Here is a 24582-nt window from a genome sequence, read left to right as displayed (position 1 = left end):
CTGCCACTGATTCCACCACCCCTCTGCCTAATCCCATCTATCCCTCTGCCACTCATCCCACCACTCCTCTGCCTGATCCCATCTATCCCTCTGCCACTGATCCCGTCACCCCTCTGCCTGATCCCATCTATCCCTCTGCCACTGATCCCACCACCCCTCTGCCTGATCTCAGCCATCCTTCTGCCTCTGATCCCAAGACCCCTCTGCCTGATTCCATCTATCCCTCTGCCACTGATCCCACCACACCTCTGCCTGATCCCATCCATCCCTCTGACCCCCAGCAATACCTCCCAGCAATCCCTCTGCCTCTGATCCCAGCAATCCCTCTGCCTCTGATCCCAGCAATCCCTCTCCCTCTGATCCCAGCCATCCCTCTGCCTCTGAACCCAGCCATCCCTCTGCCCCTGAACCCAGCCATCCCTCTGCCCCTGAACCCAGCCATCCCTCTGCCTCTGAACCCAGCCATCCCTCTGCCTCTGAACCCAGCCATCCCTCTGCCTCTGAACCCAGCCATCCCTCTGCCTCTGATCCCAGCCATCCCTCTGCCATTGGGGAAAAATTTAGTTTTTCTGACTGCCTCTATTTACATATTAATGCCGCCGCTATTTAAATACCAATGCAGGTTATTTACATCTAAACACAGGGGTCTGCAGGTGAGTCTTCTGTACACAGTAATAGGGCAGAGCTGGGCAGCATTAGTAACAGAACTTCACACTGGGATATCGGGACACAGCGCGGGACTAAAACATCAACCTGCAAAACAACAACCTGCATTGATATGTAAATAGCAGTGGCATTAATATGTAAATAGAGGCGGCATTCATATGTGTATCGTGGCCCCCTGAGATCATATCCACCATCACTTCTACTAGATGTTGCCCACTGGGGAGGTAAACAGGCATGCTTGAAAGTCCTGCCTACAACTGTGATCATTAGGCCTAACATCAGCCTGTTCTGCAAAGGTAAGCAAATTGGAGGTGGAACCCTTTTTCAAAATAAAATGGTGCCAGAGCACCTTGAATTTTGGTGCTTGGAATACACATTTCTCAGTGAGGGTGTCATTAACAATTAGTGGCACTGCTTTGTATCTGCTAAAGGACCTCACGTTTCTGTGGTGTCAGGAAAGCAATTTTGCATGCGTTCCCAACACACACAAATGTGAACGCAGACTAAATCTCTCAGTTACATTGGTGGTCAGTGTAAATCTTCTCATTACATTGGTACTTGGTGTACAATCCTTTCATTCACACTAGTGGCCAGTGTGACTGTCCCCCTTACATTGGTAGTCAGTCTAAATCCCTCCTTACATTGGTGGTTACTGTGAATGCTGCTATTACATCGGTGGCCAGAGTAGAAACTCCTCTTTAATATGTAAAAACTTGCATTTGTGGTCAGTTTTGAATCCTCCCTTACATTGGCGGTCCACGCAGAAGCCTCCTTTAAATTGGTGGTGAGTGTAAATCTCCCTTACATTGGTGGCCACTGTAGAAGCCCCCTTGAAATTGGTGGTGAGTGTAAATTCCACCTTACATTGGTGGCCAGTGTAGAAATCCCCCTTTATTGGTTGTTGATGTAAAATCCCCCATAACTGTATTGTGTACTGTGTACTGTGTACACCACCAGAAGTGTAGTAGAAACTGTACACACTGTATTAGATTCTGTGTACACCGTCTGAAGTGTATTAGAAACAGTACACCACGGAATGCACTGTAGATATAGGCTACACTGGATGCAGAGTATATATACTGTATATATGATCTCAATCATCCCTCTGCCACTGGAGAAAAATTGAGTTTTTCTGACTGCTTGAATTTTTGGATAAAACGTTTTTACCCATGCACATCTGCACAGTAATCGTGATGCATCGCAGAATCGGATCATGGACAGGATAATCGTAATCGAATCGTGAGACCAGTGAAGATGCCCCTAATCTATATCCTGTTCACATCTTTACCATCAGCAATCTGATTGGATACAATAATATCCCAGCTATATATGAAAAGTGTGAAGAAAAATACGGATACACCACAGATCAGCCAAATTTGCTATACCCTCAAGGACCACCATATTAGTAATACGTCAAGGCTAGCTGAAGATCTGCCGGATTCCAAGTTTAAAATTTCAACCCCTTTTATCCTCTCTTTATTCGCCAAAGTGACTAAAGTGGTTTTTAGCACAAAGGGTCTGCTCTCACTTTCTCTGGAACTCTATTTAAAGAAGCTAGCCAATTTAAACACAATAGTTTGCACAATGTTTGTCATGTTGTACTGATGTTAATGGCCTGTGGGTTGAGGAAGCAGAGGGGAGTAAACCTGACATAGTGAATCAAGTGTTAGTTCCCTACCCTTCTGCTGACCTGTTCACATAGGTTACTGTGACGGAGACAGGATTTAGCACAATTTGGGTCATTTTGTATAATTTGCATTTCTCTCTGCTACTAAAAGGTTACCAATTGCAAATGGTGTTTATAACCAGTGCTATATTGTTCAGATAAAAATACCTTTGCAATTTACAGTGTTATGTTTTACACTTTTATGTGTCCCTTTTACCACAGTAAACAAACTTGAACTGCCTCACTGGTATTATGTAAGTTTCTTATTATGGGTGACAGTTGGTAAAAATGACTGAATTCAGGGTGTCAGAATTGATGGAGAATTTGCAGAGTAGCAACCAGTGGGGTTATGATTCTATCAGCAGCCCTCACGAGGGTAACGCTACACTATTGTCACACAACTGGGTGGGCTTGGGGCGCAGTGCTCTGCACCAGGGCCGTCTTATGTCAGTATGAAATGCTGCTGCTAATGCTTTCAGCCTTTTGAGATAGAGTAACCTGATAGTGAGTGCCCTTCTATATTAGCCCCTATCTCTTCCATTGATAATCCAAAATGAGGCTTGGTTCATTATCACTAATATGGCCACCATATGAGAGTGAGGCTTGGTTGCTTCATGTGAGTATTTAAGGTGATGACTCAGCGCGTTGCCCGTGCCTCTGGAAGACGTCACGTATGATGAAACATGTCAAGCGGAGCTACACGTCATCACGCCCCACGTGACTCCGGAAGTGCGGGTATTTGTTTGCATTTTTATTGCCGGCAAATTTTAAATCTTATGCCGCGTACACACGGTCGGACTTTACGGCAGACTTTGCCCGGCGGACTTTTCGACGTACTTTACGACGGACTTTCTGAATGAACGGACTTGCCTACACACAATCCACCAAAGTTTGTCAAATTCGTACGTGATGACGTACGACCGGACTAAAATAAGGAATTTCATAGCCAGTAGCCAATAGCTGCCCTAGCGTGGCTTTTTGTCCGTCGAACTAGCATACAGATGAGCGGACTTTTCGACCGGACTCGAGTTCGACGGATAGACTTAAAACATGTTTCAAATCTAAGTCCGTCCAACTTTTGAGCAAACAAAGTCTGCTGGAGCCCACACACGATCGAATTGTCCGACGAAATCCCGTCCGCCGGGCAAAGTCTGCCGTAAAGTCCGCTCGTGTGTACGCGGCATCAAAGTGGAGTTCCACCCACTTTTACAACTCTTCAGCATCCCTCACTAAACTGTACACTGTAAACGAATTGGATATTTTTAATTTTTTTTTCTCAGCACCTACAGTATATCTGCTGTATTCATTTTTCACTTCCTCCTCCCTGGCCGTGGCCCATCGCATCATTTCCTGTTTGCAATGTCTTCTGGGAAGGGGCGGCAACTTCCTCTGACACTGCCGTTGCTATGGAAACCTGACCTGAAACCTATTACACTGCTTGTGCTGCACTGAGCATGTGCGAGATCTGCAAGGATGAGATCCAGGAAGAAATACAGTCTGGCTTCAGATGCCCACACTTAAGATGGCCACGGCCTGCTGTAAGTTTATAAAATAACAAACTAATGCTATAAACTAACAAAACGGACCTTAGTTTACAGACTAACTTTACTAGAATACATTAAGCTTGTGTATTATAGGGGTATTTTTATTTAAAAAGTATAATTTCGGCCGGAACACCACTTTAAACTCTTTATGCTACATTGGAATCGTCTTTGAACAAATAAATGAACTGTGTTTAAATTATAACACACTATTGGAGGCCTTCTTTATTTTCCTATACGCTACGCTCCCTTTTTGGAGATCGTGTCTCTGAGCACAGCGGACGGAAGGCCCCTTCCTGGAATGAGGAGGACGCCTGGATCTTGGCAGGATCGGCATTCCAGACTCATCCTAGACCCCGCAGAGGGCTATATCTGCAGGCGCTGCTGAACTCGCTTCTAATAGGAGGTCCTGTCTATCTGGTAGGAGTTTTTAATTCTTCTGGTGTGTACTCCAAGGAAAGGGCTATCTCAAGTTCCCTTCGGTGGTGGTGGATCATCTTGAACATCCTTCCATCTCTTTTCTAATCCCTTTTCATTTTTGGATTGGATTTACAGATGTCTCCATGTGGACTTTGTACACATATATGTTTATGTATGTTTATCATGCGATTTTTATTCATTTAGATTACCTCACATGGACTCTTTTTGCACGTATCTATTTTGTTATTGATTCAAAAATTTTTTTGACTTATCAATTTGTGTCAATGTATATTATCAATATTCACTTAAGGTCTTTCAGGTTTTAACCCTATATAGTAGTGCGACTTTTTCTTTTTTTACACACTTTGCCTACATGAGTTTCTCGCATATTTTTGTGTCGCTGCTTCTTTTTCACTATTAGTTCAAGTTTTCTTTTCTTTTTCATTAGCGCGGTATATACCCTACTTGTTTACATTTTCCTACTAATGCTGTCCAGCTCTGTCTGCCCTATTGTTGTGTACAGATGACTCACCTGCAGACCTTGTGTTTACATGTAAACAACCAACATTCATATGTATATAGCGGTGGCATTCATATGTAAATAGAGGAAGCATTTATATGTAAATCGCAGCAGCATTCATATGTATATCATGCCCCCCCCCCCGAGGTCATATCCACCATCACCTATACTGAATGCTGCCCACTGGGGAGGTAAAGAGGCATGCTTGAATGTCCTGCCTGTAACTGTGGTCATTAAGCCTAACATCAGATGCCTGTTCTGCAAAGATAAGCAAATTTGTGTGTGGGGGGGGGGGGAGTAGTGAGTAGTGTGGGGTGTGCAGAAGTAGGCAGAGAAGGAATTACAGTTTGAGGTGCACAGGTGAGCAAGGAGGGGGATGTATAGAGGTAAAGAAGGTGGGTGCAACGATGAGCAGAGGAGGCAGGTAGAGTCAAAGGGGTGGAGGGTTGGAGAGGAGAGGATGGGGGAGGTTTGGGGGTGCAGAGGTCAGCAGGGATTTTAGGATGCAAATGTGTACTGACAGGGTGGATAAAGATGTAGGTAGCGTGTAGGGCAGCCCATTCATAACTTACAAAGCCATCCACAACCTGGCCCCCAGCTACATCTCTAACCTAGTCTCAAAATACAAACCTAATCATTCTCTTCGCTCCTTCCAAGACCTCCTGCTCTCAAACTCCCTTGTCACCTCATCCCATGCTCGCCTTCAGGACTTCTTCAGAGCCTCTCCCATCCTCTGGAATGCTCTACCCCAATCCGTCTGATTTTCTCCTACTTTATCCACTTTCAGACAATCCCTGAAAACTCATCTCTTCAGAGAAGCCTATCTGGCCCCCAGCTAACAACTGTACATTTATCTTCTCAATCAGCACATAACCCACAGTTATTACCTCTTGTATCTCTTGACCTTCCCTCTTAGATTGTAAGCTCCAAGGAGCAGGACCCTCTGATTCCTACTGTATTAAAGTGTATTGTATTTGTACCGTCTACCCTCAAGTTGTAAAGCGCTACGTAAACTGTTGGTTTGCTACATAAATCCTGTATATAATAAAAATAATAATTTCAATGGACTGCTCTATGCGCTAGAAATGCAGAAGAAACTGAAAATTATTCATTCAGAGTTAATAAGATGTTCTGCACGAGCAGTATCAATAACTCATTCAAAAACACTTGAATTATATGTAACAGGAAATGTTCAACCACTGTATGTATCAACATGATTTACTGTAATGATAATTCTTTACTCTGTATTTCTCTAAATTTTTGATAACCCGTTTTGTACCACTTTTTGCACCTAATAAAAAAGTTTGTAAACAAACAAAAAAAAGAAATGCAGAAGAAAGTCCCTAACCCTTTTTCAAAATCACACAGTGCCACAGCACATCTCAGCAGATGCTTGAGGGTGTCATTAACAATTGATGGCACTGCTGTGTATCTGCTAAAGGGCAGCACATTTCTGTGGTGTCAGGAAAGCGATTTTGCATGCGTTCCTGACACACAAATGTGAACGCAGGCTAAATGTCTCAGTTACATTGGTGGTCCGTGTAAATCTTCATTACATTGGGACTTGGTTTAGAATCCTTTCATTCACACTAGTGGCCAGTGTGAAGGTCCCCCTCACATTGGTGGTCAATGTAAATCACTCCTTACATTGGTGGACTGTGAATGCTTCTATTACATTAGTGGTCAGTGTAAACCCCTATTACATCGGTGGCCATGTGTTGAAACTCCCCTTTATATTGGTAGTCGGTAAAAAAAATCAGCATTGCCATTGATCACACCCTCCCCTCCCCCCCAGCACTGCCACTGATCCCAGGAGTTCTAGGACCCCTAGGAGTTTTCTGTCTATTGATGGGTCCGCTCACCTCCCCAGCCCATGGTGTGCAGGCAGTGAGGAGATCATGTGCTGTAACCTCTAGCAACCAATCAATGAGCATTATTACTATACAGTAATCTCTGGCAACCAATCAACAAGCAGAAATCATGTGCTGTAATCTCTAGCAACTAATCAGTGAGCCATAATGTGTGCTGTAACCTCTAGCAACCAGTCAGTATGCGGTAATGATATGCTGTAACCTCTGGCAATCACTGCCTGTTCTGATACAGTAAACTGATTTTGAGTCTAGCTGCTATTTATTGTATGTCTCAGAGCAGGTGGAGAGCGAAATTACATGGGGGGCCCCAAGAAAATTTTTGCCCAGGGTCCAATCAATAATTAAGACGTCCCTGCTCTGCACCCCAAGCCCACCCTTTTTCGAAGCCTATTATAGCCTCTGGCTCTAATCACGTGCTTCTAAAACAAAAAAAAAAAAACAAAAAAATCCCATTGGAATCCACGCATGGATTAGGAGGGGGGCGTCCCTGCGCACCCTGCATTACCGTCTGCCACTGGCTGCAGGATTGCACCATGTATGGCCAGCCTAAGTGTGAATGCGGCCTAAAGCCTACTTAACAGGCCACTGTAAAGCGGCATTGAAGCGGTTTTAATTAAACCCAAAAGCAAAAATGTAATACATTGCATCTTACCAATCATTAGATGTGGTGGCTGCATTAGTTTTCTTTTTTAAAGCTTTTTTTCCACTCACCTGGTGATCTGGCCAGTAACACACCTCCTGTATTAGAGTGCCCCCCACTCTGGATAAATGAACAGAGGGGGGCACCTTTGGACAGCAGCATTGTCAGTCTGGGGGGGAAGAGGAGTGTTAAGCCTCGTACACACAGTACGATTGTTGGACAACTGAGCGTCTGATTTTTGTCAAAAGGGCATGTGCCAGGATCTTGTCTTGCATACTAACGTTACGCAAATTGTCGTGCCACAAACACGAACGTAGTGACGTACTACGAGGAATTTCAGCTCTTCAGCTCTTGAGCGACACCCTATGGGCCCCTTTGTGTTTGGTGAGCATTGATTCTGAGCATACGTGTTTGTACTTTCGACTTTTGTGCGACGGATTTGTGTACTGACCATCCGAAAATCTGACGTGGAGCTGTCGTTTGATAAAAATTTACTAGCCTGTCATCCAACAACAAATTGGAAAACAGTTGTTGAAAGGAGCGTACTAACGGTAAGAACTTCGGACAACAGCCTGTCAAATGACAATCCCCTTCTGATTTTCGTACCGTGTGTACGAAGCTTAAGGCTGGGATCACACTACTGCAAATTGGATGTGGGATTCCCCGCATTCCAAATCGCATAGCAGAAGATTGTAACCGGCTCTCTATGGAGCCGGTTCACACATCTCCGGAGCGGCTCCGGTGCGAATTGCACAGGAGACCTGTGCGTCTTTTGGTCCGTTTCAGGTCCGAATTCAGCCCAAAATTCGGGCTCAAGTCGGACCTGAAACGGTGAATGGAGACTCAACTCCTGCTGTGAGCCGCTGCATTCTCAAGTGTGAACCCAATGTATTAGCAGATTTAAATACACTAATGCCCTGTACACATGGCCGGTTGTCTGTCGGAAAAACCTTCAGAGTTTATTCCGACGGAGTCCTGATGGAATTCCGCTCAAGCTGTCTTGCATACACACGGTCACACCAAATTCCGACCGTCCAGAACGCGGTGACGTACAACACGTAGGATGGGACTAGAAAACGGAAGTTCACTAGCCAGTAGCCAATACCTTCCATCTCGTACTTGCTTCAGAGCATGGGCAGTTTTTGGTCCGTCAGAACAGCATACAGACGATCGGTTTTCCCAATAGGAATCGGTTCAGTCGGAAAAATTTAGAACATGTTCTATTTCTAGGTCCGTCAGAATTTTCGACGTAAAAAGTCCGATGGGGCCTACACACGATCGGAATATACGATGAAAAGCTCCCGTCGGACTTTTTCTGTCGGACATTCCGCTCGTGTGTATGCGGCATAACTCATTGAAACCAAACTCCAGCTCACACTTTATAATCAGTTACAGCAAACAATTAATATTTTCCTTTTGGGATAAAGGTGTTACATAAATCAATAAAAGCTGATCATTGTATGCACCCCTGCCAGTGTTAAACTGTTTGTCTCATCCATGTAAACTGATACATTCTTCTGGAGAGCTTGAGCTTTTAAAAAAAACAACAGACTTGCTGGCTGGATCACCAGATGAAATAAGAAGAAAGAAAAAAGAAAGCCTAAAAAAAAAAAAAAAGAAAACGAATGCAGCCGGCCCATCTAAGAATTGGTAAGCTGTAATATTATAAAATGTTTGCTTTTAGGTTTAATACTGCTTTAAGGGGTTTAATAATGATATATTCCACTATCAGAAAAAGCCCTTGCGACACATTCACATAATCCTTACAGATCAGCAATATTCTTGGAAGCATGCCACGTGTTACAGACAGATAAAACAAACGTTCTCCGTCCTTATTACACATTGTATGATTGGATCCCAAAAACACCAACACACACAATGCAATCATTAAACTGTCAGGATTGTAAAAAAAAAAACAAAAAAAAACAACCTATCAAAACAGGAAGTCATGTTCAGATTGGAACATGTGTGGGATGTAAAGAAGAAACAGGGAGCTGCCTTTTATAATATAATCTATAAGATTGTTGCTATGTACACTCACTGGCCACTTTATTAGGTACACCTGTTCAATTGCTTGGTAGCACAAATTGCTAATCAGCCAATCACATGGCAGCAACTCAATGCTTTTAGTGCCGGTTCACACAGGAGCGACTTGTCAGGCGACCTAGCCGCCTGACAAGTCGCCTCCCGTTCTGTACAATGGAACCGTTCTAATAGGAGCGACGCAAGTCGCTCCGACTTAGAAAAAGGTTCCTGTACTACTTTGGAGGCGACTTGCATAGACTTCTATACAGAAGTCGTTTTGCAAGTCGCCGTGGAAGTCGTGTGCAGGTCGCCTCGGTGAGGCGACCTGCAAGTCGTGCCGCCCCTGTGTGAACCGGGGCTTAGGCATCTAGACATGGCGAAGACGACTTGCTGAAGTTCAAACCGAGCATCAGAATGGGGGAAAAAAGGGGATTTAAGTGACTTTGAACGTGGCACGGTTGCTGGTGCCAGACAGGCCGGTCCGAGTATTTAAAAAACTGCTGATCTATTGGGATTTTCACGCACAACCATCTCTCGGGTTTACAAAGAATGGTGGGAAGAAGAGAAAATATCCAGTGAGCGGTACTTGTGTGGAGGAAAATGCCTTGTTAATGTCAGAGGAGAATGGGCAGACTGGTTCCAGATGATAGAAAGGCAACAGTAACTCAAATAACCACTTGTTACTACCAAGGTATGGAGAATACCATCTCTGAACACACAAAACATCCAACCTTGAAGCAGATGGACTACAGCAGCAGAAGACCACACCGGGTGCCCCTCCTGTCAGTTAAGAACAGGAAACAGAGGCTGCAATTCGCACAGGATCACCAAAATTGGACAATAGAAGATTGGAAAAACGTTGCCTGGTCTGAGCAGTCAGGATTTCAGCTTCGACATGCAGATGGTGGGGTCAGAATTCTGGCGCATGGATCCATCCTGCCTTGTATCAATGGTTCAGGCTGGTGGTGGTGGTGTAATGATGTGGGGGATATTTTCTTGGCACGCTTTGGGCCCCTTAGTGCTAATTGAGCATCGTTTAAACACCACGGCCTACCTGAGTATTATTGCTGACCATGTCCATCCCTTTATGACTACAGTGTACCCATCTTCTGATGGCTCCTTCCAGCGGGATAATGCACCAAAAGCATGTCAAATCATCTCACCACTGGTTTCTTGAACATGACAATGAGGTCACTGTACTCCAATGGCCTCCACACTCACCAGATCTCAATTTAATAGAGCACCTCTGGGATGTGGTGGAACGGGAGATTGGCATCAAGGATGTGCAGCCGACAAATCTGCAGCAACTGCGTGATGCCTTAGGAATGTTTCCAACACCTTGTATCTATGCCATGAAGAATGAAGGCAGTTCTGAAGGGGTTCAACCCAGTACTAGCAAGGTGTACCTAATAAAGTGGCTGGTGAGCCACTTCTGTATATATGTTGTTTGTTCTCTCAGTTTTCCATTATATGCAATTCTCGCTGTCCAGAACAGCGTTAATGTGTGATTGGGCTCTGGAGAGGAGTGACTGTCTCCCGGCTGATGAAGAAATCATCTGGACGCTAGAACGCGACGTCCAACATGACACCTGATGAATGGAATCTTGTGCAACCTCCAAGATGATACAATCGCTCCCTTCCTGACAATGTGCAATGGCGCACAGCCCTGTCAGCTGTAGTAATAGAACTAATAATAGAACGAGATTAATGAAAAACGACACTAAGAATTATATGTATCTACACTGAACGCGTAACAGAACCCCTAGGCAACATCGAAAAAAAAAAAACAATGAAGTGTTCTGTAAAAGCATAGAAGAAAGTCACTTACTGTCCATGGGGTCTCCATGCTTTCAACAGTCAGGCATGAGGAAGGCTGGACTTAGACGACTCAAATTTCATCAGATTCCTGCTGAATTGGCCGAAATTCAAGCTGCGGGTGGCAATGCAGGCCTCGTCCGGCTCAACAAAAGTCAATTTAAAATCGAATGAGCCGGGTGGAAACTTGTTGGCCAAACAGTGATTGTGTCCTATCAGATGCAGTCACTGTTCAGGTATTCAGACAGCTGTGGGTCCTGGGGCTGCTCAATTACAATAGTCGGCAGTGCAGCTCTACCACAGAGGGAGGAATTGTAAGGCACCCGATGCTTCCTATATCTAATTGTAAGATAGTCAATGGTTCCTATATCCAAAGGTAAGACACCCAATAATGGTTCCTATATCCAAAGGTAAGACACCCAATAATGGTTCCTATATCCAAAGGTAAGACACCCAATAATGGTTCCTATATCTAATGGTTACACACCCAATAATGGTTCCTATATCTAATGGTTACACACCCAATGCTTCCTTTATCTAATGGTAAGACACCCAACAGTTCCTATATCTAATGGTAAGACACCCACCCAATGATAAGATACCCAATGGTTCCTGTATATAATGATAAGCGACCCAATAGTTTCTAATATATATCTAATGGTAAGACACCCAATGGTTCCTATGTTCAATGGTTCAACACCTAATGGTTCCTACATCCAATGATAAGATAGCCAGCGATTCCTATAGCCAATGGTAAGAAACCCAATGGTTCCTTTGTCCAATAATAAAACACCCAGTGGCTCCTTTATCCAATAGAAAGCATCCAATGGTTCCTATATCATTTAATAAGACATCCACAGATGGAGGAATTGTAAGGCACCCGATGTTTCCTATATCTTTTTTTTTTTTTTAAATCAACAAAGTTTTTATTCCTCATAAAACATACAATATCACTATACATTTTGGTTATCACATTCTGTACAGTCAGTTATATGTTATGTGTACATTCAATTAGGCCTTTTTCCCCTTGTTGACAAGTTCACATTTACATATACAACTGAAAATTAACGGATACATTTTTAATAAATTTCTTTTTAACCAGTATGTCTGTTGTCCTTCTCCTCCTCCCCCCTCCCTTATACCACTGTCTCATATCTTTGACATCCATGACATTGCTCCAGGATTCACATAGTATCTCCTCTGCTCACAATCCCAAACATCTCTATATACCTCTAAGTAATCTCATTTGTACCAGTTCTACCGGACTTATACCTGGGGTATCCAGCCATGCATCCCATAGCTTATCAAATTTCCCTGGGTTCCCCCTATGCTGATATATGTACTTTTCCATAACCAGGGTACTACCCATCTGTTGGATCCACATTTTAACCAACGGTGGTGTGGCTGATTTCCAGTGCAGAAGTATTGTTTTTCTCGCCTGAAATAGGGCTCTGGCAAAGGCCATTCTAGTTATATTCTCCGGGATGGCCTCTTCCAGTATTCCCAGAAGGCATCCCAACGGGTCAAGGGGAACATTAGTTTGAAAAACACTATTGAGTAAGGTCATAACCCCTGTCCAGTATCTATGGAGTTTGGGGCATCGCCAGAGGAGATGAATCAGATCACCTGGCGCATTTCTGCACCTGCTACACAGTGGATCTTGTAACCTCCCCATTTTGTGTAGTTTTACTGGTGTATAATGCACTCTCAGCAAAATATATAATTGGGAAACTTTTTGTGAAACGTTCAGGGAGCATGTATTGACAGCTTGAAGGGCCTCCTCCCACTGCTCCCCTGTAATGGGTCCCAAGTCTTCTTCCCATTGTGACACCGCCTTCATGGGATGCCCCTCTAGAAAAGAGGACAGAAGCATGAGGTAGCATTGAGATATTATACCCTTTGTGTCTGTTGCCTCTTGTAATATGTGAAAAATAGGGGTGGGTGACTGTACCCACTCCACTGCCCTACCCTGCGCCTGTATTGCATGTTGTAATTGTAGGTAATAAAACAGCATAGTAGATGGTAATGCATATTCAGACTGCAAGTCTGCAAAAGATAGCAGTTTCCCATTCTGAAATATGTGTTTTAGGTGAGTAATTCCCAGAGGGCGCCATCTAGAACCCTGCCTAATTTTGGCCAGTTCCTCATAGGAATTATTTTCCCATATTGGGCTGTAGGCGGTGTATCCCGTGACATGCTGCAGCTGTTTAACCTTGTTCCATACTTTTTGGAGAAGTGCGTAAGTTGGCATCTGTTTATTGGGTTTCTGGAATCTCTGAGCCTCTAGTCCCTCTGGTATGGATTCCACCCCTGCTCCCCTCAGCAGAAGTTTGGCCGAGGAGCCTGCAGGGGATGGAGCCATAGCCCCTATTAGATGTTGTAATTGTGCCGCCAGATAGTATATCCAAGGATTGGGGAGTGCAAGACCTCCTCCCTCCTTTGGATATTGCACTTGCTCCAACTTGATCCTAGGGGGCTTGTTGTGCCACAGCAGTGTTCTGAATAGCGTATTAACAACTCTAAATATTTTGAGGGGGATAACTATCGGCGTATTATGCAGCATGTATAGGAGCTGGGGCATCAGAATCATCTTTATGAGATTCGTCTTCCCCGCCAAGGATATTTTAAGTCTGTTCCATATATTTATTTTGTCTCTAAAACGTGTCAGTAGGGGGTATATGTTTAGTTTGTAGTAATCATTCAAATTGGGGGATATGTAGACGCCTAAATACTTAAAGGAGGTTACAACTGGGACCGGACACGGGAGACTCGCCCGCAAATCCGGAGTCTCGTCCAAAAACATCAATGCAGACTTGGACCAGTTAATCGTAAGACCTGAATAGTGGCCAAAGTCTGCAATCAGGGACATTGCATGGGACAATGAGGCGTCCACGTCCTCCAAAAAGAGGAGCATATCATCCGCATAAAGCATTATCTTCTCATGCACTTCACCATATCTAAATCCCTTAATCTGCTGACATTCTCTGACCTGTGCGGCAAGTGGTTCAATGGCCAACGCAAATAGCAGGGGGGACAAGGGGCACCCCTGCCTGGTCCCCCTACCCAGTGCGAAGACCTGTGACATCCTGTCCGTTACTCGCACCGCTGCCTGCGGTGAAGCATACAGCAGCCGTACCCATGTAATAAACCTAGGACCGAACCCGAATCTGAACAGTACAGCCCACAGGTATCGCCAGCTAACACTGTTGAATGCTTTATTAGCGTCAAGAGACAACAGTGCCCTACTGCCGGTCACCTCTCTTTGGGTCTGCATGTTCAGAAAGAGTCGTCGTGGCGGTTGACTTCTTGGGCATAAAACCTGCCTGGTCAGGATGTATGATGGAAGAGATAACTCTATTAACCCTTAGGGCCAGAATTTTGGCCAGTAATTTCATGTCACTCTGCAGTAGCGAGATAGGCCTGTATGAACTGGGATCTACAGGGTCCTTACCGGGTTTAAGTAGTAATGGAATATTGGCCCTTGTCATGGATGTTGGTAGCTTTCCTGATTTAAAGGATGAGTTGAATACCTCCAGCAATTTCGGTAAAATCGCCTCCCCGTATTGTGTGTACACCTCCATTGGGAGCCCATCATCCCCTGGCGCCTTGCACGTAGAAAAGGAGGCAGCCGCCTCCTTCAATTCGTCCAGCATAATTGGGGCCTCCAGTTCCATGCGCGCCTGACACGACAGGACAGGCAGGGAAATCTTGTCTATGTACTCCTGTAATGCCTCATCTGTATAGTTCTCACATGGCTTATATAAATCTTGATAGAAGGACGCTAGTTCATTAATAATTGATTCAGTGTCATTTACTAATCTCCCATTTGAGCACCTGATAGCTCCTATAGCCGGTGACGACTGCTGAGACTTGGCAATTCTGGCCAGTAACCGACCAGTCTTTTCCCCTTCCTCGTAAAAAGCTTGCTTAGTTAAAAAATCGTTTCTGCTCTGCATTGGAGGATCTCAACCGGTCCAGGGAATCCTGTCCCGATATCCACGCCTCCCTTGCAGATTCAGAAGGATCCGTGACATAGGATAACTCAAGCCGCCGCACCTGGTCTTCAACCTGTTTCACGAGGGCCGATGAATTATGTTTAATGGTTTCTATTTCTGTTATGAATGTGCCCCTAAGACATGCCTTAAAAGCATCCAATTTAGTTGCACCATCCGGATGAAGTCGGTTCTCATAAAAGTATTGTTCAATTTGCTTCATTACCCTTTCTTGGGACGTGAAAAGCTTTAGCCAAAAGGCATTAAGTTTCCAAGGAGCTTTGGGCAAAGAGACCTCAGGGCGCGTTATCAGGTGTGTTACTATTGGGGAGTGATCTGACACCCCTCTAGGAAAATACTCAACTTTGGTAATTAGATTTACAACATGCGAGGACCCCACACATAAGTCAATGCGTGAGAGCGAGCTATGTGATTTAGAAAAACATGAGAATTGTTTGGATGTTGGGTTTTTTGCTCTCCAGACATCTATCCAGCCAACCTCCACCAGCAGGCGGCTCAAAATAGTGCCTCTTCCCCCCAGTGGAGCTTGGACCGGAGGATGTCTGTCAAGTTTTGGGTCAAGATACCCGTTAAAATCACCCATAATTATAGTGGGTATATCAGGCTTGTCAACCAGGTACGTCAGCAGGAGCTGCAATATCTCTCTAGAAAACAGGGGGGAATGTAAACAAAAGCAATAATCAGGGTCAAAGTAAACAGCTTGCAGTGAATGAATACATATCTACCTAATGGATCAATAGCAGAGTCTAATTCCTGGTAGGCCAGGGACTTATGAACCAACACACTCACTCCACGAGAAAACGCAGAGTGTGTGGAGTGATAAGCCCTGCCCACCCATGAGTACTGCAGGAGTCCCACTGTATCCTTTGTGAGGTGAGTCTCCTGCAACCCCACAATAGCAGGGTGAAACTTCTTTAAACATGAACTTATCATTGTGCGTTTTAGTGGATCATGTACACCTCGGACATTCCAGGACACCATTATTGTAGTAGCCATATCCAGTAAGTTAAATTCTTATCCAGGTGGAGCAAGAGCCAGCCGGCCTCGCACCTGGAAGGTGAAGTGTCCCATGTCTGTGAGAATGTAGGCAGTTCCTTGTGATAGCCCATGGCCATAAACTGACCAAGATTTAGATTTAGTGATATGATGCAGCAGAGAGTGTAACTTAGAGCAAGGCGCAACTGCGCAACAGAAATGAAACGGGGGAGACAGTCCCTGGTGTTATTATGGCCATCCTTGGCCCATCGATATGGGATGAAAGTAGACCGTCCCCTTGCTTCTTTAGATTCATAACAGTCAATCGAACTTGTGCCAACCGGGCAACTGTTAACCTGTCCCTGAAACTGGGACCTATTGGTGATCTGCAAGATCTTGTGGATGCGACTCACCCATTGTGGTATTGAGCTCATTTCAGTGGTTTGTTTGAGCCCGTTCAAAACGCTGAAATTGGCTTAATGAGAAGTGTCCCGTTAACCATGTATTGTAACCATCCGCCAACAGCTTACCGACCTTATCAGGATTATTATCCAGCCATCAATCACCCCTTTCATTCTCTCGGCGTCTCCGTAGGTCTTGTTCATTATGATCTAGCCATGATGTCGCTTCCGTTGCCGATTCGAAAAAAGTAGCCTGACCTCTGGCAGTAATGCGTAGCTTAGCTGGGAACAGCATGGCATATGTTACTTGAAGTTTTTGCAGGCGTTTCTTCACCTCTGCAAATTTGGCCCTTTTTCGCTGCACCTCAGCAGAAAAGTCTGGGTAAAATGAGATTTTTGTCCCATTAAAATGGACGGAGCCTCTTTCCCTCGCTAGCTTAAGTATGATCTCACGGTCTTTTTAATTCAGTAGACGCGCCAGCATGGATCTTGGCGGGTTGCCTGGGGGGTGGGGTCGCGGCGGTGTGCGGTGTGCCCTCTCTACTGCAAATAGTGGTGTAAAGCCTCCTTGCCAAAAGTGTCCTGCAGCCATTGCTCCACAAATGCCGTTGGGTCTCTGCCCTCCACCTTTTCTGGAAGTCCCACAATGCGAACATTATTCCGTCTGAGACGGTTCTCAATGTCGTCAGTTTTGGCGTTAGCTTGCGTCGCCTGCTGTAGTGCTGTTCTGGTGTCTCTAGTAAGTGGGGGCATCTGGTCCTCCACATCGCTAATTCTGCCCTCCACTGCTGTGGTTCTCTCCCTGATTTTCTGGAGGTCTTGCCTTAATAGAGAGACCGTTTCTGCAAGACCCCCAAACTGCTCCTTTAAGCCATCCACTGAGGCAGTACAGCGGTGCACAGCACGCAATATATCATTCAGTGTGGGTTGTTGTGAATCATCCTGCAGCATGTCAAACATATCAGGGGTAGAGATCAGGGATGATTCCAGCGGCACTGTGTCATCTAATGCTGGAGGGCTGCGGCCTCTGCTAGTGTCATAAGGAAGGGCCTGCATGGATGAAGGACTTGAGCAGCCTGCCCCTTGCAACTTCTGTGCATAGTACAGCATGTCTCTAGGCTGGTCTTTCCCCTGGTCTTTCCCCTGGTCTTTCCCCTGGTGCTTTTGGGCAGTATGAGACTTACCGCCGCCGTCATGCTGTTTAGCGGAGCCTCTCGCCGTCCTCTGCGCCTGAGGGGTGTCGGCGCCATCTTGGATCTCCATGCTGTGCCCGTTCTCGGTTTCTTTATCCCCCATACGGGGCTTCATGAGGACCGTGCAGCGCGGGGTAAGCACTACGGGAATCACGGGGGTGTCCGGCGGCAGATGGGGTAGGTGAGAGTCCGAATTGGTAGCGGGAGAAGGATCAGATGAGGATTAACAGCGGGAGCTCCGTGTAGTGCGACCGCTCACATGCCCTGCTCAGGCCACGCCCCCATGTTTCCTATATCTAATTGTAAGATAGTCAATGGTTCCTATAACCAAAGGTAGGACACCCAATAATGGTTCCTATATCTAATGGTTACACACCCAGTGCTTCCTTTATCTAATGGTAAGACACCCAATAGTTCCTATATCTAATGGTAAGACACCCAATGGTAAGATACCCAATGGTTCCTGTATATAATGGTGAGATTCCCAATGGTTCCTACTATATATCTAATGGTAAGACACACAATTGTTCCTATATTCAATGGTAAGACACCCAATGGTTCCAATGTTCAATGGCTCAACACCTAATGGTTCCAACATCCAATGATAAGATAGCCAGCGATTCCTATAGCCAATGGTAAGAAACCCAATGGTTCCTTTGTCCAATAATAAAACACCTAGTGGTTCCTTTATCCAATAGAAAGGCATCCAGTGGTTCCTATATCATTTAATAAGACACCCAATGTTTCCTATATCCAGTGGTAAGACACCCAATGGTTCATATATCCAATCATAAGGCACCCAATGGTTTTTATATCCGAAGGTAAGACACCCAATGGTTAGACCAAATAAATTAGACCAGCGGATGAATTACACACACCTCCACTCTCTAAGTCTGGAGTACCAATATAATAGTAGGAGGTGTCTGTATAGTGACCCCAAGTGGGACATATGTATCATATTGTGATATTACTGGTTTTACAATTTACTAACGCGTTGTGCATTATTTTTAAAGTATTGTAAATAAAGATTGATATTTTGAACAAATTGGATTCTGTCTCGTGTGGGTGCCAGTAAAGTCCATTATCAGCAGGACTGGTTCCTGCAAATTGTACAGACACCCAGTGGTTCTTATATCCAATGGTATAACACCCAAAGGTTCCTATATCTAATGGTAAGACACCCGGTTGTTCCTATATCCTTTGATAAGACACCCAATGTTTCCTATATCCATTGGTAAGACACCCAATAGTTCCTTTATCCAATGGTAGAACACCCAATGGTTCCTATATCTAATGGTAGAACACCTAATGGTTCTGATATCTAATGGTAGAACACCAAATGGTTCTTATATCCAATAATAACACACCCAATGGTTCCTATGTCCAGAATACTTCCTCAATGGGAATCCTCTGTTTAATAATTCAATTGGAGCTTTGGGGCTGGGGTGGGTTCATGTCAAGTATACACAATGGTAAGGCACCACTTAGTCGAGGCCAATTGTTAATCAATGTGTTTTGGTGAGGTGCCCTCCAAAATGCATCTATTGATAGCTACACGTTCCCATGTACTCTGGTCCAGCCGCACCTGGAGTATGCTGTCCAGTTCTGGGCACCAGTCATCAGGAAGAATGTACTGGAAATGGAGCGAGTACAAAGAAGGGCAACAAAGCTAATAAAAAGGTCTGGAGGATATTAGTTATGAGGAAAAGTTGTCAGCACTGAACTTATTCTCTCTGGAGAAGAGATGCTTGAGAGGGGATCATGAGCCCTTGCACACTGGGGCGGTTTGCAGGCGCTATTGCGCTAATAATAGCGCCTGCAAACCGCCCCGAAAGTGCCGCTGCTGTGTATCCAGTGTGCAAGCCCCGAGGGCTTGCACACTGGAGCGATGCGCTGGCAGGACGGTAAAAAAAGTCCTGCCAGCAGCATCTTCGGAGCGGTGAAGGAGCGGTGTGTATACCGCTCCCTTACCGCTCCTGCCCATTGAAATCAATGGGACGGCGCGGCTATACCGCCGGCAAAGTGCCTCTGCAGAGGCGCTTTGCGGTGGTATTTAACCCTTTCTCGGCCGCTAGCGGGGGGTAAAACCGCCCCGCTAGCGGCCGCATACCGACGGTAAAACGCCGCTAACAATAGAGGCGTTTTACCGCCGACGCCGCCCCCCGCCCCAGTGTGCAAGGGCTATTAGTGTGAATCTACCTTAGCAGCAAAGCTCCAATTGTAACATTATTAAACAAAGTTATTCTCAGCGAAGAAGAATTAAAATATTGTGGACAATGCAGCAAGTGCTTCTATTGAACAGGCAACTAACATTCACTTTGCATTGAACATTCTCCGCTCCTATAATAAACAACCCAAATTTTGTATAAAAACAAATTGGATTGGTTATTTAAAAGTGTATAGAGCTTGTTTAAAAACGCATGGAAACAGGTTAAGCAGACCATACACTGTCAGATTTTTCTCTATCAATTTCCCCATCCACACTAAACAGTGTGAATGGAAGAATATCCCCATACCAGCTATTGTATCCTGAGAGCCGGCAACCTGCGGCTGTCAGAATACTCAAACAATGACTGTGGCTGATTGGATGCAGCCACTGTTTGGTCAACAATCTTCTGCCCGACTCCTTTCATTTTTCAACTGAAGAATTGGCCAACATTGCCACCCACGGCTTGAATTTCATCAGGAACTGTCTGAAATTTGCTCTGTATATGGCCAGCTTTACTTATAAAACATGAAATCATGCCTAAGATGTGGAGATATATATATAGTATTTAAACGTACAATATTTACATTTATAAGTTTCAGTGACGTTTCTATATGGTGCCTTCATGTACATGTAATACAATTTCATTTGTCTTAATGGATCACATGCTCATTTTAGATGCATTTTGGAGCCTTATCCTTCTATTCAGTTTAATGTGATGACATGGAATGAACTCACAGATATAGATGCAGATCAGCCTAAAAAGTACATCAATGCTGCCGATCAATGCAAAGCCAAAATCAATAATTATCCACCCTGGCCGATCAACTTAAGCAGGGCATACACAGACTGAAAATTGGGTGGTTCAGCAGAAACCAGTTGAATGTCGGTCCATGCATACTACTGTCTAACAAAATGGTGTCTGTCGTATGGCCATGCTGGAAAACCAGCATTCCATCAGTGTTTGCAGCCAATAGCTGCAGCTTGATCTGTCTATTCTGGTTTTGGGGGTGGGGTGGGGGGGGTGTGTGGGATTCTCCGCTGTCAGAATATAATAGAACATCGAAAGAGATCCCTGCATCAGCATTGCACGTATTGATGCACGCATCTGTCTGCTAGTGGAATGGAAAAAAAATTAGCTTATATTTCCAGCTTTAGTTTGATTAAATCCGATCTAACTCTAGTCTAAATCGACTGGAAGGGATGTTATGGCTATTAGATTGTTTGTGGATTTGATTGTTTTAATCGACTTGCACGTTGATCATATAATAAAATAAAAGCCACTATTAAAAAAGATGCTGAAATTCTTCCGAAACTAGTTAGATTGGGGAATGACACCAAATCAGATTCTTTAGAAATGCTACATTGTAGACAAACACATGAACACTCAAACACAGAGCAATTGATAACTTCCGACAGCATCTTTCAACCGTCAATCAAAATCCACTTCTCTGTCTGTGTTCTATGGAATGGGTTGTCGAGTATGGATCAGGTATTCATTTTTTGTTCTCCATGCTGGAAAAAGAGCCTGTGTGAGGGCTAAAAATGCTATTTTTTTTTTTTTTTATATCAGAACCTAGTTAGAACTCTACAAGACACCTCGACCTCTTCATACCAGGATTTGTAGTCCCCTACCTTGCTCTCAAGGACGCTTCTACCTCTTCATATCAAAATTTGTATTTCAACACTCATCCCAATAAAGGCCCCTACACACGATACGATAATCGGAAGAAAAAATTTGTCTGACGAACGATCTTCTGATTGATTTTCGGATCGTTATGCTGGCCATACACTATACGAAAAATCGGCCAAAAAATCGTTCGTATAGACACTTCGTTCGTTTTCGGCAAGTTAATGGGCACAAATCGATAATCGTTTGTGACGTTTTTGTGGGAAAAAAACGAACGGGAAGTTTGGTAAATTTCTGCCGAAGGTACGATAAATTGCAAGGTTAATGTGTTTCCCGTCCGAACTGTCTGCACTAGGTATATGTAAAAAAACGAACAAAAAATTATTTATTCATGTCCACTGAACAATTTATCGGTCACTATATGATGGCACGATCGTTTGCGGTCACGGTCGAACGTTCGTTTTTCGAAAATGGGTTCGGCCGATTTTCTGTATAGTGTATGGCCAGCATTAGTATGGTGCTTTCGACAGCCGATTCCGGTTTTTCGTCCGACAAAAGCTGGATGTGCAGACTATAAAACTTTTGTCGTAGGGGAACTCAACGTCTGATTTTCGTTTAATCAGCACGGTTTTCTTACGAAAAAAAATCGTAAGAGCAAGACTATGCATGCTCAGAAACGAAAGAACACATACAAAACTGGTCAACACATTACGTCACTTCTGAAGTTGTATTCTGTCTTACGAGATTTTTTGTATGGTGAGTAAGCTCTCCACTTTCGACATGAGACTAGCATGCAACAAAAAACAGATTAACAAAAAATCTGATCGTGTGCACGAGGCTTTAGACATCTCCAGCTCTTCATACCAAGACTTGTAGTTTCATGTCTTGCTCTATAAAACACCTCCGCTTCTTCATACCAGGACTTGTAGTCCCATATGTTGCTCTCAAGGACACTTCTACCCCTTCATACCAAAACTTGTAGTTTAATACTCATCTCAATAAGACACCTCCAGCTCTTCATATCAAGACTTGTTGTTCGTTACCTTGGTACCAGGACCCGTAGTTCAATACCCATCTGTTTAAGACACCTCCACCTCTTCATACGAAGACTTGTAGTCTCCAATACCTTACCCAATATGATGCCTCTACCTCCTCATACCAAAACTTGCATTTCCATACCCTGCTCCATAAGACGCCTACACCTCTTCATATCAGGACCTGTAGTTCAATACCCTGCTGTTTAAGACACCCCCACCTTTTCATACTAGGACTTGTAGTCCAATACATTACCCAATATGACACCTCTATCCTCTCATACCAAAACTTGTATTTCCATACGCTGCTCTATATGACACCTCCACTTTTTCATACCAGAGCTTGTAGCTTAATACCCTGCTCTATAAGACTCCTCCACCCCCTCATATCAGGGTTTGCAGTCCCATATCCTTCTTTGGAGGACACCTCCATCTCTTCTTATAAGACACCTCTACCTATGCATATAGGACTTGTAGTTTCATACCCTATTCTATAAGACACCTCCATTTCTTACATACCCCGCTTCATAAGACACCTTCACCATTTTCAATATCCTGCTCCATAAGACATCTCCACCCCATCATACCAGGACTTGTAGTTCCATATCCTTCTCTATGAGACACCTTTACATCTTCATACCAGGACTTGTATTTCCATACCCTGTTCTTTAAGACACCTCCACCTTCTCATACCAGGACTTGTCATTTCCTACTCTTCTCTGTAGAACACCACCACCTTTTTCACACCAAGCTATATAAAAAACCTTCACCTCTTCATACCAGGATATACAGTTCCATACCCTTCTCTATAAGACACCTTCACCTCTTCATACCAGGAATTGTAGTTCCATACCCTGCTCTATAAGAGATCCCCACCTCCTCATACCATGACTTGTAGTTTCATACCCTCCTGCCCTATAAGACACCTCCACCTCCTCATACCAGGACTTGTAGTTTCATACCCTGCCCTATAGGACATTTCCATCTCTTCATACCAGGACCTGTAGTTCTATTCCTTGCTCTATAAGACACCTCTCCTCAGAGCAGGACCGGTAGTTCTATGCTCTGCTCCACAAGACATCTCCAGCTCTTCATACCAGCATTTGTCATTTCATACCCCCCTCTTTAAGATATCTCCAACTCCTGCTCAACTTGTAGTTCTACACCTGCTCTACAGGACAACTCTACCTCTTTATATCCAGGTTTGTAGTTCCATACCCTACTCTACAGGACACCTCCACGTCTTTATATCCAGGCTTGTAGTTCCATACCCTGCTCTACAGGACACCTCCACCTCTTTATATCCAGGCTTGTAGTTCCATACCCTGCTCTACAGGACACCTCTACCTCGTAGTTCCATACCCTGCTCTACAGGACACCTCCACTTCTTTATATCCAGGCTTGTAGTTTCAAAGCCTGCTCTACAGGACACATCCACCTCTTTATATCCAGGCTTGAAGTTCCATACCCTGCTCTACAGGACAGCTCTACCTATGTTTGTAGTTCCATAACACCCGGATAGCCGCAAGTTACTGGTGTTCTTTACATGTAAGCTAAAACTGCCCAATTCTGGAAGATTGTACTTGGGATATTCTTGGACTTGTAGTTCCTCAGAAGCTGGAGAAGAACACATTGTGCTGAATTACCTGATTGCAGAAGATGTGACTTTGACTTTCGGTGATGCCCAGTGTGGTCGTGTTGTGGGGGGGTCAGCTCCACTCAGGTTCCGGGGGAGATGGCTGGATGTGGTGGGAGCTCCTGGCTCTTGGGATGCCTCCGCTTCACTGCAGGTACTTTAGGTTTCATTGCAGCAATTCAAGTGCTGCTTAAAAACTCAAGTTGCGTTTTCCACACAAACACTCTTCGTCCCCCTTTGCCTGTCTGCAGGGAGAAGGGAGGGGGTCCCCGGGCAGCCAAGTCTGCCTCACTGAAACCTCAAGGACTGCGTGGGTCACAACCAAAAGGA

At 44.5% G+C, this 24582-nt stretch overlaps 1 protein-coding gene across 1 annotated transcript in view; it reads right to left on the bottom strand.

Moving 5' to 3' along the window:
• Nucleotides 1–24582, bottom strand: part of TSHR (thyroid stimulating hormone receptor) — a 164348-nt gene extending 139766 nt beyond the window's left edge. Inside the window, exon 1 of the mRNA XM_073610320.1 lies at nt 24263–24582. The gene's annotated coding sequence lies outside the window, so the exon portion shown is untranslated. The remainder of the gene's footprint in view (nt 1–24262) is intronic.

Source organism: Aquarana catesbeiana, linkage group LG13, assembly GCF_042186555.1.
Source record: "Aquarana catesbeiana isolate 2022-GZ linkage group LG13, ASM4218655v1, whole genome shotgun sequence".
Classification (NCBI taxonomy): Eukaryota; Metazoa; Chordata; class Amphibia; order Anura; family Ranidae; genus Aquarana; species Aquarana catesbeiana.
This window is presented reverse-complemented; position numbering and strand designations above follow the sequence as displayed.